The following is a 13,591-nucleotide window of genomic DNA, read 5'->3' as shown; positions in this document are numbered from 1 at the left end:
AACACTAATCACTTTGGAGAAATCTGGCTTCGGGCGCCCGAGAGCACGGTCAGAGTGTGCATCCTACGATACTAGATTAGACGTGATTTAACATCTAAATACAGAAGTCAATCTTGGCACATTTTTAACATTGGTAATGTTCATTTTTGGCAAGTCCACCATCATAGATCATTGCTTTCACCAACCAAAATGACCGCATGGATGGTCTCATATTCCAACTAGAACCGTAGAAGCATGTATAGCCATGGAGGTCCTTGAGTTTTTGCTAGCTCACCACCAGAGACCAATGGTAAAGGAAGGTTTCATGACATTGGTAATACTTGTAATTTTTTATAATGTTTATATTGTCAATGAAGATTCACAAGCATGCAATCGAGCTAAACATTCTGCTGTAAGCTTAAATGTTACTGAATGGGAATCCAATAACTCATCAGATACATATTGGATTCTTTTGTCCCCCATCCCCATCTTCCTTCCCGCTTTTGAATGGCATAAATCCTCAATTGTTCCCCATGTGTTGGGGTACTCCATTTGGACAATACATGTGTTACTGATGAATTGTGCATTGTACCAAACAATGTTGTTCTGATTTCTTCTATTTGTGGTGTTCATAATAATTGCCTGGACATGATAACATGGCTTGGGTTTATTAGACATCAACTTAATTAATTTGCCTTGATAAAGGCTGCACAGGCAAAAAGGGCAATCTAATCATATGATTTACACAATTAACTTTTGTCATTTGAAACCAATTGTATTAACAGCAATATATTTGCAATATCAGTCCATTGATTTTGGCACATCTGTGTGTTCCTGTTTCTTGATGCTAAGCAGAGGTTAGCCTAGCTGTGCCTTAGTCTGCAGCTAATGACCACTTCTGTACCATAGTTCTCACTCAATCTCAGTCTCAGTGCCCGAACAGCTGGCATACCCCATACTCCTTGATTCCTGTTATTTAGCTACCCTATTGAAAGCAGAATTACAGAGCTCCTATCAGCTTTTGAATCCTCTGGGAACTACATTCGTTGATGAAATAAAGAAAGGGTTGCTGAAAAGGGTAGTCCAAACGGACAATTTTTACAAGTGAAAACTCAGGAGCATTAAAATGCATCCCGATGAAATACCAGTGGAACTAGGGGTCAGCGTACAAAACACCTTGGCTCTATGGTTAGGAAAGAAGTCTTTACCAGAAGTGTTGGAAACACTTACCATAGAGCAATTTGTAAATTCACTACCTACCTATTTTCGGAAAGCGGTTCTTCAACTGAATAGACACAGTCTAATGCTAGACATAGAGACAGTGCAGAACTGTGCAGAAGCGAATCTACATCTCAAAGATCTCCATAAAGTTGACGAACCTAAAAGAGAAACAAGAGGATTTTTTTGTTCCTCTCTTCCGAGTAAAGATAAACACAAAATAGTCCTCATATATCCATAGAGACAGAGCTCTCAAATGGAGAGAGAAAGCCTATAGTATGTTTCCCATGCAGGCAACCAGGACACCTGGCCTGGCAGTGCCTTTCCAATAAGAAAGAGGAACCCATGGAGATTTATTATATGGTAGGAAAAGATTGGGAGGAAAGTGATTTAGCCAAAGATGATGTTGAGACCACCAGTGATTTCTTTTTCACCAGTACTCCATTTAAAACCCATGACTCTGCTATAGTAAATGGAGTGCGAGTTAAATCCCTAATTGATTTGGGGAGTAAACAAACAGCAGTAAGATCTAATCTAATATCTACTGGGGGCCTGAGATGGGGAACTCCAATAAAGATTACCTGCGTACATGGAGATGACGAGATATATCATAGGACCACAGATACCATCAGAGTTCAAGGGGGTCTATGAAATCAATGCAGCTGTTATTCCAGGGTTGGCAGAAGAAACATTAATTGGCACAGACATTCCCAACTTTGAAAAGATACAAAAAAATGCCAATAGGGAATCTCTTCTTTACTCCCCGGTTTATTCATGACAGGAAGATGGTTTTTCTTCTGAAGGCACTATTTAAAAGTGGGAAAACAGACTAAGGAGCCTCTTCCTTATATGGGGATGCTGCTGAATGTCTTCTAAGTAATAGCCCTAGAGCGGGAAGCACAGTCTTAAGGGGAAGGGTATGGATTCCCCAGCAGTGACCTCCTCCCATGTGGCCAGGAGATGGCAGCCGCTACCTGATCCTTACTCTGTGGACGGCTTTATGTGGGAGGATCACATGGGAGGAGACAACCACCAGGGAGATGTCATGACTTCATTGGATGAGACGCACTATCACCTTCTTTCCCATGAGGAAGATCCTCTAATACCCAAGACCTTTTTCCCTAAGGAAGACCCTCTAGTGCCCAAGACCCTGATGGTCTATTGTCAACTGCTTGTTCCCCCTTGTAGAAGAAGTAAAGAAATGTCTTCTTTATATTTTTCTCGTCAAACACCCACCTATGACATAAACACACAATGCACCAACACAACACCTTTTGCTTCTGGGGTACCTTTATGTAAAATCACTGAGAAGAACTATTTAAACACCATGGGCCTCATTACGACCCAGGCGTTAAGGGTTAACGCCGTCGTTAACCCTTAACGCCTAATTCTGATTTTAACGGCTGCTTTTAGCAGCCGTTAAAATCCATGGCGCTAACCCGCCATGATGCTAATTACGCCACCGTAATTTACGGTGGCATAATTAGCGCCTTCCCCACTCCCATTATGCCCTATGGGGCAAAAATGGGAATGGGGAAGGGAAAATGGGAAATGGGGATTTACCGCCCCACTCACCTTGGAATGGGGTGGTAAATCCGCCATCCACCATGGTGTAAAAGTTGGCGTACTTAGCGCCTGGGTCGTAATGACCCCCCATGTGTCCAATGACACCTATGGACTTCAACTCCTAGAATTACCCAAGTACTGTGATTAGGAGGATGAAAGCGTTTGAACAAGGTAACACTAGCTCAAAGCACAATCTGCAGTTTAGTTGTTTTTCCAAATCACCTGTGCATGGAATATTTAAACACGGCAAGTGCACTACTCAGCGAGGCAGTGCAGGAGAAGACCTTGGTTCCTATACCGAAGCTCACGAATGTAAAGATCACATACCGGTGTGGCAGTGAAGAGAAGGCGGCCAAGTCAGAGGGAGAATACGCTGTGCCAGAGACAGAACTGTCATGGAGACGCTAGGATCCACGAGACAGGTGCTGGGCGTTTGGCAGCTCGAGGAGGCATTGTTCTCCATTCTGGGACTTGAAGAGAAGCAGATGTGTGACCGCAGAGCCTGCAAAGGAAGCCAGTAGGATGTCTGCACATTTCAGTGTGGAAAGCAGGTGAAAACAACACGCCGCAGAAGCGCAAGCCTTAACGGAAACGCTGGAGAAAAGCGATGAGTCTTTCCAAAGCCATTGGGGACCCCGGAGCATTCCAACGACCGCGCCAACAACAATTTGAATATGATACCATTGTTAAAACCACTCAAAGATCATTTGAACACAGAAAAGGCAAAGCACAGTCCCCAATAAGTTACGGATGCATGAAATGCAAGTGTGGGGCAAATCTTGAACAAACCTTATTGCAAAGATAAATACCAAGCCAATAGCAATACATACAGTATTAGGGATACAGAGAAACTGAGAAGCCCTGGCAAAGCAAGACACCAAGCAATTGAAACACATGAGAAGCCATGGCAAAGCAAGACACCAGGCAATTGAAATGCATAAGAAGCCCTGTTAAGGCAAGATACCAGGCAATTGAAATGCATAAGAAGTCCTGGCAGGGGAGTATACCAGGCAGTGGACATTACATAAATAGTTCTGGCAGGAGAGTACATCAGGCAAGTGGAATTGCATAAAGAGTCCTGGCAGGGGAGTATACCAGGCAGTCTACAAAGGAGAATTTTGTATCATATAGTTCTGTTGTTTTTCCAGGTTGGAACTGGTACACCATTGAGGGCATTTTATAAACCTCCTAAATTGAATGTGAGGCTATTCTGTCTATTTGTAATTCAGTGCAAAACGTCCTCTGCCTGCAATTTTGAGCATTTCCCCAAAAGAGAGGAAATGTGAAGAGTACAAAATATGTGAAATTGCCTTTACTCTTCACATTTCTAATCCTTTATGGAAAATATATACATTCTGCCTCCAAATTGTAATTTTCAGGTGGCTTGTATAATGGATTCAAATGGAACTTGCCTACTTTTACTAGGTGGAAATGATAGGCCGTTTCTAAAGGAACCCTGTGGTTTTCCAACAGCATGAAATTACATGCAGCTGGAAATCAGCACATAAAGATAAATCCCGTTTGGTGCCCGTACTCTATCTCCAAATTGCATACAAATCCCATGGATCATTTACATAAAGCATAAAGGGGATAGAGCCTGCTTTATTTATGTCAGATACGCCTTGACAGCTTGCAGAACGTAGCCCAGTATGTTCAGCAGACCTTAAACCATGCTCACACATCGCATGCAGCCAAAGGCGAATGATGACTTTCCTCCAGACTCTCATGCGCCCCGTCACCTGGCGTTGATGCAGATGTTGCTGGAGGTGAGGTACGACCTTGACAAGCGGGGATGATCCCAGATCATACGATATGGCATCCATAATAGGGTAAGTCTTTGATCTAGAACAGGTTTGATCCCTGACAACCGAAAAGATCGTATTTTCTGGAAAAATAGTTTTCGTTTTTTAAGTTACACATGTCCCTATTCGGTCACCAAAGCGGAGAGGGCCTAACAATAAATGGGATGACCTAGTGTGTTCAATCCTAGAAAAATGGCTATGCAATCTACTAAATCTACTGAAATGGCAAACAGGATTTATGTAAGTGACTTCTCCTAAGAGAAGGTTGTCATCCAGATATTAAGTTTAGAGTTATAGTTAAACAAATAAATGGAGTTTCTGCAGGGCTACTATACAATGTTCTCAAACCTCATGCACGCGAATGGAATTGCAGTTTTGAGACAATGCTTCTTAGTGAAGATTTAAATCAGATCATTTATGATGCTTAGGGATTTCCAGAATTATACCTACAATATAAAAAAGCCAGGAAATGGTTCTCAGGAGACATCCCATTACCCCGTACGCTGGCAAGATATGGCCCATTAACAAAAAGTGGAATACCTTTAAACCAACTAATAAGATTCCACCAACGCAGACCAATGTGTGAGCCATATTTATAGGGTATCTTTGAGGTACTGAGACATCAATGTATAATATCAAATGACTTGCTCTGCAACTCAATGCACAGTTACATGCAGCAGTAGCATTTGACTCAATAGATCCCACTCCTAACTTGATGGAAGCTGGTGGAACTATTTAGTATAACACTTTCAAAGCACTCATGGGTGTGCATTCAGCAGGAAAGGAAGTTTATGTGCGTGGTTAACACAGAAAGATTTGCGCCCCGGGTCCTGAAATCACTGTTGGGTGTATTCAGAGATGCTGCAAGGAGATCAAAGTAGTGAGAAGGGAATTGTTAAGTACTTCTGCAGAGGCAATGCTTTCACTTGACAAGGAAATGTTGAACTGATGCTTTTAAGTCGCACATGCCTCACCATGGCAGATCCATTATCATGGGCAAGCACATGGAATAAGCAATGAGGTGAGTGTGTTTTAACATATTTGCCTTACATTTAGATATGCCACTCAGACATTAAATGTAGATTCTAATTTTATACATAACGGAGTATACCATGACTTGAAGCATAGAGTAAAGGGGTGTCAGAAATGCCATTACTTTAAACTTTTCGATTTGATTTCAGAGCATAAAGTACAGAGATCAGAGGTATTTTCCCTATTGCCAAAGGTAATGGGGATGTCCAAATATTTTTTACTTAAAGCCAGAAGTAACCAGATCGCCAGACAATCGGCCTCATTCTAACTGTGCCGGTATCCTGGTGGTAGAGCCGCCAGGATACTGGCAAATGTAGATACCTTTTCCAGCACTCGGTCTGGCGGCATTGCCGGAGAGACAGTGTATATCCCCATATATGGATTCGGATAGGACTCCATTAGGGAATTTTTTACTTAAAGCCAGAAGTAACAAGATGGCCGGACAATCGGCCTCATTCTAACTGTGCCGGTATCCTGGTGGTAGAGGCGCCAGGATACGGCAAATGTAGATACCTTTTCCGGCACTCGGTCAGGTGGCATTGCCGGAGAGACAGTGTATATCCCCATATATGGAGTCCGATAGGACTCCATTAGGGAATTTGCCGTCAATACCGGCAACAGCAATGAGGGCTTTTTTTGCCGTTAGGGCACCTGGCTTACGTCCAGCTTTTAGCTAACTCGGGTGCCCCACCGACAAACCCGTGGTTGGCCGGGAAGGTCCAGTAAAGTGCTGGTATCCACGAATAACAGCACTTTTTTTACCTGGACCGGCCAACCAAGGATGAGGCCCAATGTATTTGCTACTTTGACCCTAAGTGGCTGATATAAAAGCAGTCTGATATTTAGTTTAGAGCAGAGAACACCCAGATGCAATAAAAGATGCGGAGGGATGTGAGCATGGACGAGCTGGAAGGAAGCACAGGTGATGTTACTAGAACTCAAATACGTTTCACTTGGTTTTATTGTTTTACAACAAACACTAGAAATTGCTAATTAATTTTAAAATGCACAGAGCATTTCAATGTATGGATTTTTAATTGTAAATCAATATTATACTGCAAATTTTGTTTCAATGTATCATGGATGTTTCATTTAATATTATTATGGCCAGACTTAAGCTAACAGCCATCAGCTAAAGATAATAGTATGCTGGTTTCAGAAACAAGTGTTATGACCAGTAAACGTATGAAGCTAAAGAGGTTACGGTAGACTAGCAGCTTGAAACGTGTATTTATGAGCTGGCGGTAATATAATGAACATGATAAAGAATATTTCTAATTGAAAAAAGGGAGTAGCAAGCAACGAAAGTGGAAATTAATACAATTATATGAAACAATCACAAAGAGTGTTTTCTAATGTAATACATCGTGCCATATAAATATTGATCCATGTACTGTATGTGTGATTGTCTAAGAGAATGGACATGATGCATCGCCATAAAGTGAAGAAACAGGCACCAATTATTGAACACTGATATGTTTTCTAAGTGTTTTGCAAAAAGAGACATTTGAAACATTTTGTTTGGCAAATAAAGCTAAAAGAATCGAGAGAAGAACGTTCTCCTGTTCAAAGAAAAGAGATCTGCGTCTTCTTTCTTTTTGCACCAGACCCACCATTTCTGTAAGGCTATATAGTACTGCACATCCGCTTGCTGGTGACACTTAACGTGCGGGTGATCCCAGTTCATTTGACAGCAGAGAACGCCTAGCAAATCTATTACATTGCAAGAAGTTAGTGGCCACGAGATGTGTCAATGAATGTCCATATCTTAGAGGATTCACTTGTTACTCTTTAGTGGAAGTGAGGGAAGGAGGAGTTTGGGATTATCTGGCTGGCGATCTATCAACTTACTTTGCTCCACACAGATCCCTTTAGAACCATGCACATCATATGTGAATCATATAAACTCATAAAATAATAATAGAATGAAGCTAATGAGAAGGATCTCCATCTTACTGGCGTTAAGGCAGAGATCATTAGAGACGCACCATGTCTGAATAGCGGAAAGACAGTCAGGGGTGAGCGAGGAGATGGCTGAGGGTAGCCTGAACAAGACATCTGCGTCATCCGCATAACACTGAAAGTTAGAGGAAAAGGTAGAGAACAGGTCGGCCAACAGGGTGAGGTAGACATTAAAAAACCAGGACGAGAGGTTAGATCCGAGGGGAACACCACATGTTGAGAGTGTGATGGAGGAGAGAAAGGGCCCAAATTCAACCTGGGAAGGTCATTCCAAGAGGAAAGAGGATATCCATGCCAGAGCCTGATCCGTGATGCCCAGGGTTTCTCAGAGATGGGTGATCAGGATGTTGTGTTTCACCATGTTAAAAGCAAAGAAAGGTCAAGGAGGATGAGGACAGAGGTGGAGTTAGGGTCAAGGTTAGAGAGCAAATCTTCAGGAGTGTTTAGGAGGGCAGTTTCCATGCCTCTGGCTGCTCTGAAGCCAGACTGATGGTCTTCGAGATTACCAACAGATTAAGTGTGGAGGATTAGCTGGGAGATAGCCAATTTCTCCAGGAGTTTGCCAGGGAAAGGAGTAATAGAAATTAGGCAATAGTTTGCCAGGATGGAGGGGTCAGCAGAAAGCTTTTTGAGCATGGGTGCACAAGGGAGTGATTGAGAGGAGAGGGGAAAGCTCCAGTGGCAAAGGAGTGGTTGCATAGATTGGCCAAGGCTGGTGCCAGAAAGTCAATGTTGTCCTTAATGTTTCTGGAGGGGCAGGGAGACAACTGCTTGGATGAGAGTATCATAGACCAGACTTGTCGGGAAACATCATCAGGTGTGACAGGATAGAGGGAGGAGAGGAGGGGGAGAAGGGGCAGCCAAGGAGGGCCTGAGAGAGGTAGAGGGAAGGAGGGGAGCAGATGATAGTGAGGACCGGATGACCTGAGTTTTGTGGTGAAATGAGAGGCCAGGGCCAAGCAGAGCGCTTGGGTGGCTTTGGTAGAGGAATATCCTGCAGTACGATTGGCCAGATCCTTGCAGATTTTAAAATGTTCAACCGTGTTGTTAGATGCTGTGGAGATGCAGGCTTGAATGGAGACTCTTTTTTTAGAGAGGATGGAGAGTCTATATTGCCTTTGAAGTAGGCGGCAGGCCAGTTTGTCAGAGGGTTAACCTGAAGCTCCCCATTTGCGCTCAGCTTCTCTGCACTTATGTTTCAGGGCAGCTAGGTCAGAGTCATACCAAGAAGTGCACTTTTTGGCAGGCTTCAGGCGGATCCTCATGACTGGGGCAAAGATGTCAAGAGTGTTGGAGATGGAATGGTGAAAGTTGGAAAGGGCTTTGTCAGGATAGGAATCAGCCGCAGGAGTAGGTGGAGGAGAGTAGGTGAAGGCAAAGGCTGACACTCTCTTCATGTGTCGGATGACCGTGAAGGATGGTGGCAGTGCTGGGTGGGCCATTGCCAGGGGAACAGGAAGCTTCAAGTGAGAAGAGAGAAGAAAGTGATCTGTCCAAGAGAGAGGAGTAATGAGAGAGTTAGAGAGAGGGATGTCAGTGTAGATGAGAGCATCCAAGGTGTGTCCGGCTTAGTGGGTCGGACCAAAGGGTACAATGGAAAGGGACAGAGAGTTGCAGAGGTTGCAGAAAAGCCCTGAGGAGTCAGGAGAGTCCAGGTGGATGCTGAGATCCCCAAGCAGGAGAAGCTGGGAGGTAGAGGAGAGAAGAAGTGAGGTCAGTCCATTCAGAGAGAAAGAGGGTGGCCTGGCCAGGTGGCCTTTAGAAGGTGGCCAGGGTCAGAGAGGAGCCAGGAGAAACAGAGAGACTGTAGACCAGGCATTCAAAGGAGGAGCAGGCTTAAGATGGAATGATGGAGAGAGGAATCCACTCAGGAAAGATCAAGGCCACTCCGCCTCTGGGCTGTTGAGCCTGGGCTCTGAGAGGATCATGTTGAAGTGTGCCAAAACTCATGACAGAGCTGGCCTTAAATCATATCTCGGTAAGAACATATAGATCCAACAGTTCAAGGAGGTGGCAGATGTCAGAGGAGTGTTTGACAGCAGACCGACAGTTTAGAGTACCAGTGTGGAGCAGGTTGCCTCCTTTGAAAGACTTCCGGGAAGGGGTACAGGGGAGAGGGGTCCCCACTGGAAGTGGCAGAAGAGCCTGGGAGAATGAGAGAGGAGGAGACAGAGCAGCCAAGAAAGATGTGGATGGTATAGGGGCTAGAGAGATGGCGGCTAAGGGAGGCGAGGTAGCCAGGAGAGAGGCATCTGACAAGGGAGCCAGAGAGGTAGAGGACGAGGAAGGCCAGGGAGCCAAGAGAGCCAAAGCTGGCAAGTGAGCCAGAGTATCAGGGGGAGGGGATGGTAAGGGAGCCCAGGAGGTAGATGGCAAGAGAACCAGAGTAGCAGAGGGGGGGTGACAACGTAGCCAGAGTAGTAGAGGGAGTGGTGGCAAGGGAGACATGGAGGTGGGTGGCAAAAGAGCCAGAGTAGCAGAGGGAGGGGGTGGCAAGGCAGCCATGGAGGAAGATAATAAGGGAGCCAGGGTAGTGGATGAAGTCGGCTGAGGGGCTAGCATAGAGGTACCCCAGGGTGGCAGAAGGAAGAAAGTTGATGAGGCGAGGGAGACGCCTATCGAAAAGTAGATGGTTGAGCTGAGGACCTTGTACCAGGATGGTACCATTGAGATAGACATCAATGATGACTCTGGAGGAATGGAAGGAGGCTAAGAGGACCTCCCAGTGTGTGCCATCATTAATGGGTGAGGAGGAGTAAGGAGAGAGCTGAGCGACCATATGAAGGGTCCATAGGTCGGGTGAAGGAATGACAAAGAGGATGTCGTTGAGAGTCTCTCTGGCGGAAGCACTGGCATAGGTGTCAGCGATGGGAAGGCCTGGGTTGGAGACCAGTGTGTCCTTCTTAAGCTTCTTCCTACCAGACTTAACGAGAGGAGAAGGAGAGGGGATAGAGAAAGAATTAGAAAAAATGGGGGAAATAGAGAGCACCGTAGGGGGTGTGGGAGGGAGGAGAGGAGGCACTTCACAAGGCTGAGCAACTGAGGTGCAAGGGAGTGGTACAATGGGATGGGGGAGAAGAGAGAACACAGGGATACACATGTACAGGGAGCAGGCTACGAACAGTAAGTTACAGTGGGGTAAAAACTTCTACAACAGAGTACAGAGAACAACAGAACAGCCACAGGCAATGAGTACCAACAGTGGGAGCTGACTCAGAGCACCCTAAGGGGAAGAGCAGGAAGCCAGAGAGAAGAGGAGAAAGGCCTATTGGAAAAAGCAAATCATGAGAAGAGAGCCGTGGCCCAATAAAGACTGTAGGGGAAAGTAGTTGCAGGGATTCACAAGCGTTCACTTAAAAGGAAAAAGCAGGAGATGTGAGAGGAATGCAAGAAAACAGTAGTAGTAGTGAAGAAATAGTGTACGGCTACCCTGGAGAAAGGGCAGCCTAGTGGATGTGTGGGACACAGTGCAAGGTAAGATAAGACATTGGAAAGGAAAGTACGCGTGAGGTAGGGCAGTTTAGTAGGATGCAGTAATGGCTGGTGGTTTACTGCTGGTCGACGGCTGCGCTGCATGCTCGCACTCTTCGATTTTGCATCCTGTTCTGACCCCTTCATCGCCAAACACCTGCATCGCTCAACATTGTGGCATTGTCCTACAAGGGCTTTGCCGGAGAGGGTCCGATCCTTGGTTCTTAAAGGGTGAGAAGCATGGACATTTTGTTCCATGCTACCTATCGTCTGGCAGCGTCTCCTGCGCACCTCTGCTGCTCAACACAATGGCCTTGTGCTGTGGTGGCTTTGCCGCAAAGGGTCCGATAATTGGTTCCTAAAGGCTCAGAAGCGTGAACATTGCGTTGCATTCTACGTATCGTCAGGCAGCATCTCCTGCGCACCTGCATCGCTCAACACTGCAGCCTTGTCCTGCGAGGGCTTTGCCGCAGAGGGTCCGATCCTTGGTTCGTGAAGGCTCGGAAGCATGAATGTTGCGTTGTGTGCTACATATCATCGGGCAGTATCTCATGCGCACCTGTGTCACTCAACACTGTGGCCTTATCCTGCGAGGGCTTTGCCACAGTGAGTCTGATCCCTGGTTCTGAAAGGCTCGGAAGTATGGACATTGTGTTGCATGCTACGTATCATCGGGCAGCGTCTCCTATGCACCTGCAACGCTCAACACTGCAGCCCTGTCCTGTGAGGGCTTTGCCGCAGACGGTCCGATCCTTGGTTCTTAAAGGCTCAGAAGTGTGGACATTGCATGCTACATATGGTCAGACAGCGACTCCTGTGCACCTGTTTCACTCAACGCTAGGGCCTTGTCCCCATTGTAAGAAGCTCACTGCTTCCATTCAAATATGATTTCTTATCTATTTTACAGTCATTTCTGATTAAAAGAGCATTGTTCCTCCCTGTTCAACGGTCAGTGATTTACTGCTCCCATTTGATGCCATCTTAGGTCCTCCGAAACAACTACTCTATAGTGCTCTTGCTCTCCTTTATCGCCACCTGAGAAAATTAAAATAAGAAGGCTTTAGATTAATCAAAATTCCCCACATGCTTGCAAGAAGATGTAGTTGATATTTATCTCTTTGCACCTTGCCACCAAATCGCTGTATACTGAGAACGTTTAAAGCTGGGCAGCAATATGAACTTGATGAAATAAACGGTAGTGTGTGCCCCTTTGGTTATCTTCAATAACATTTTTAAAAAATTGTATTCAAAGTATTAATAGCACTATGCCTGGATGAGCTTCTTAAAAACCAACCCACAGGCTCCTCATAGATTTTTGGTGCAGTTTGTCCTATACCTTGTGTGTAGGACTGGTTTTGAGTGCAGTCGTTCCTGGGTTGAACTTTTGGAGGGCTTTCACTTCTCTCACAATGATCATTCATCCGATCTGGAGCATCGGAAGTCATGTGGAATCTCTGACTTATCCATTGGGTTTGTCCAACCAATCAGAGTTCGTTCTGGCTGAATTGGCAAATTTGTTTAGCCAATTAGAGCTGTTGAATCCCCAAAAAGATGTTTGATCCGTTGTAAAATGCCGAGCTCACTTCCTTTTTCTTTGCATATTTTGATAGGCTGTGAGGGAAGTAGTACAAAGAGCAGCAGCCTTTCAATTGCAAGATGTTTGACAGGCATTTAAAGTGTTTTTGAGCAGAGTGTTGAGGAGGGTTGAGGAGTTTTACGTATTAGGTTCTGTTTTTGTCTAGTTTATTTGACAAAGGAGTGCTTTTTTGTCCATGTCTGTTCCCCTCGATCTTAGTGTTTGAGAGGGGTATTGTTTGAGAGGGGTCTTCGTCCCCCCATATGAAAACCGAAAATAAATCAGTGCCATTTTCTCCTGTCCCTGTGCCTTTTCCCTTTTGTTTCCCACTAATAAAACTTTTAAAAACAAAAACAAAATCCTTCCATTGAGCCAACTCCCAAAGAACACAGACGGAAATAGTTTACCCTGTCCAAGCTTCCCCCTGTGTGATTAATCTTGTCATCACATGACTCCACACTTGCTGTACTGTTGCCTCGTGTTTTTGTCTATTGGGGATGAGTGAGCTGACTTGCCATCCGGGTGTTCTTGGTTCACTTTTTCACATTCTGGGATGAGTTTGGCTTTACCCACTTCTCCTAGTTTTTGGTCCAGATCTGTGATGGCATCGATGTGGTGCTGTAAGGAGAGGAAGGCGAGAGAGGAAGAGGAATATTTCCCCATGATGGATGAGGAGTGGTGGAATCTTGTATACTGTTTGTTAGCATCAGGTCACATGCTCTGGCCACACAACATCACTGGTGCATAATATTCGTGAGTAAACACTGAAGTATTGGGTGAGACCTCATGAGAAGGATTAGGAAATGAGGCAAGACCAGGGTGATAACAGGAATCACCAAGCAGAGAGGTAAAGGAAGCAGCCTCTGGTGTATGCTAACACAGTGGCAGGGCCGCTAGTGGAGGCCCCCATGGAGGCAGTGCCAGTGGAGGCATAGCAGGGCATGTTCCTCATGTGGGAGGAGGGGCGCTACAGATATCACCATGG

Source organism: Ambystoma mexicanum, chromosome 6q (genome assembly GCF_040938575.1).
Source record: "Ambystoma mexicanum isolate Mex_15411 chromosome 6q, UKY_AmexF1_1, whole genome shotgun sequence".
Classification (NCBI taxonomy): Eukaryota; Metazoa; Chordata; class Amphibia; order Caudata; family Ambystomatidae; genus Ambystoma; species Ambystoma mexicanum.
The sequence above is the reverse complement of the archived record's forward strand: the minus strand, read 5'-3'. Positions refer to the sequence as shown.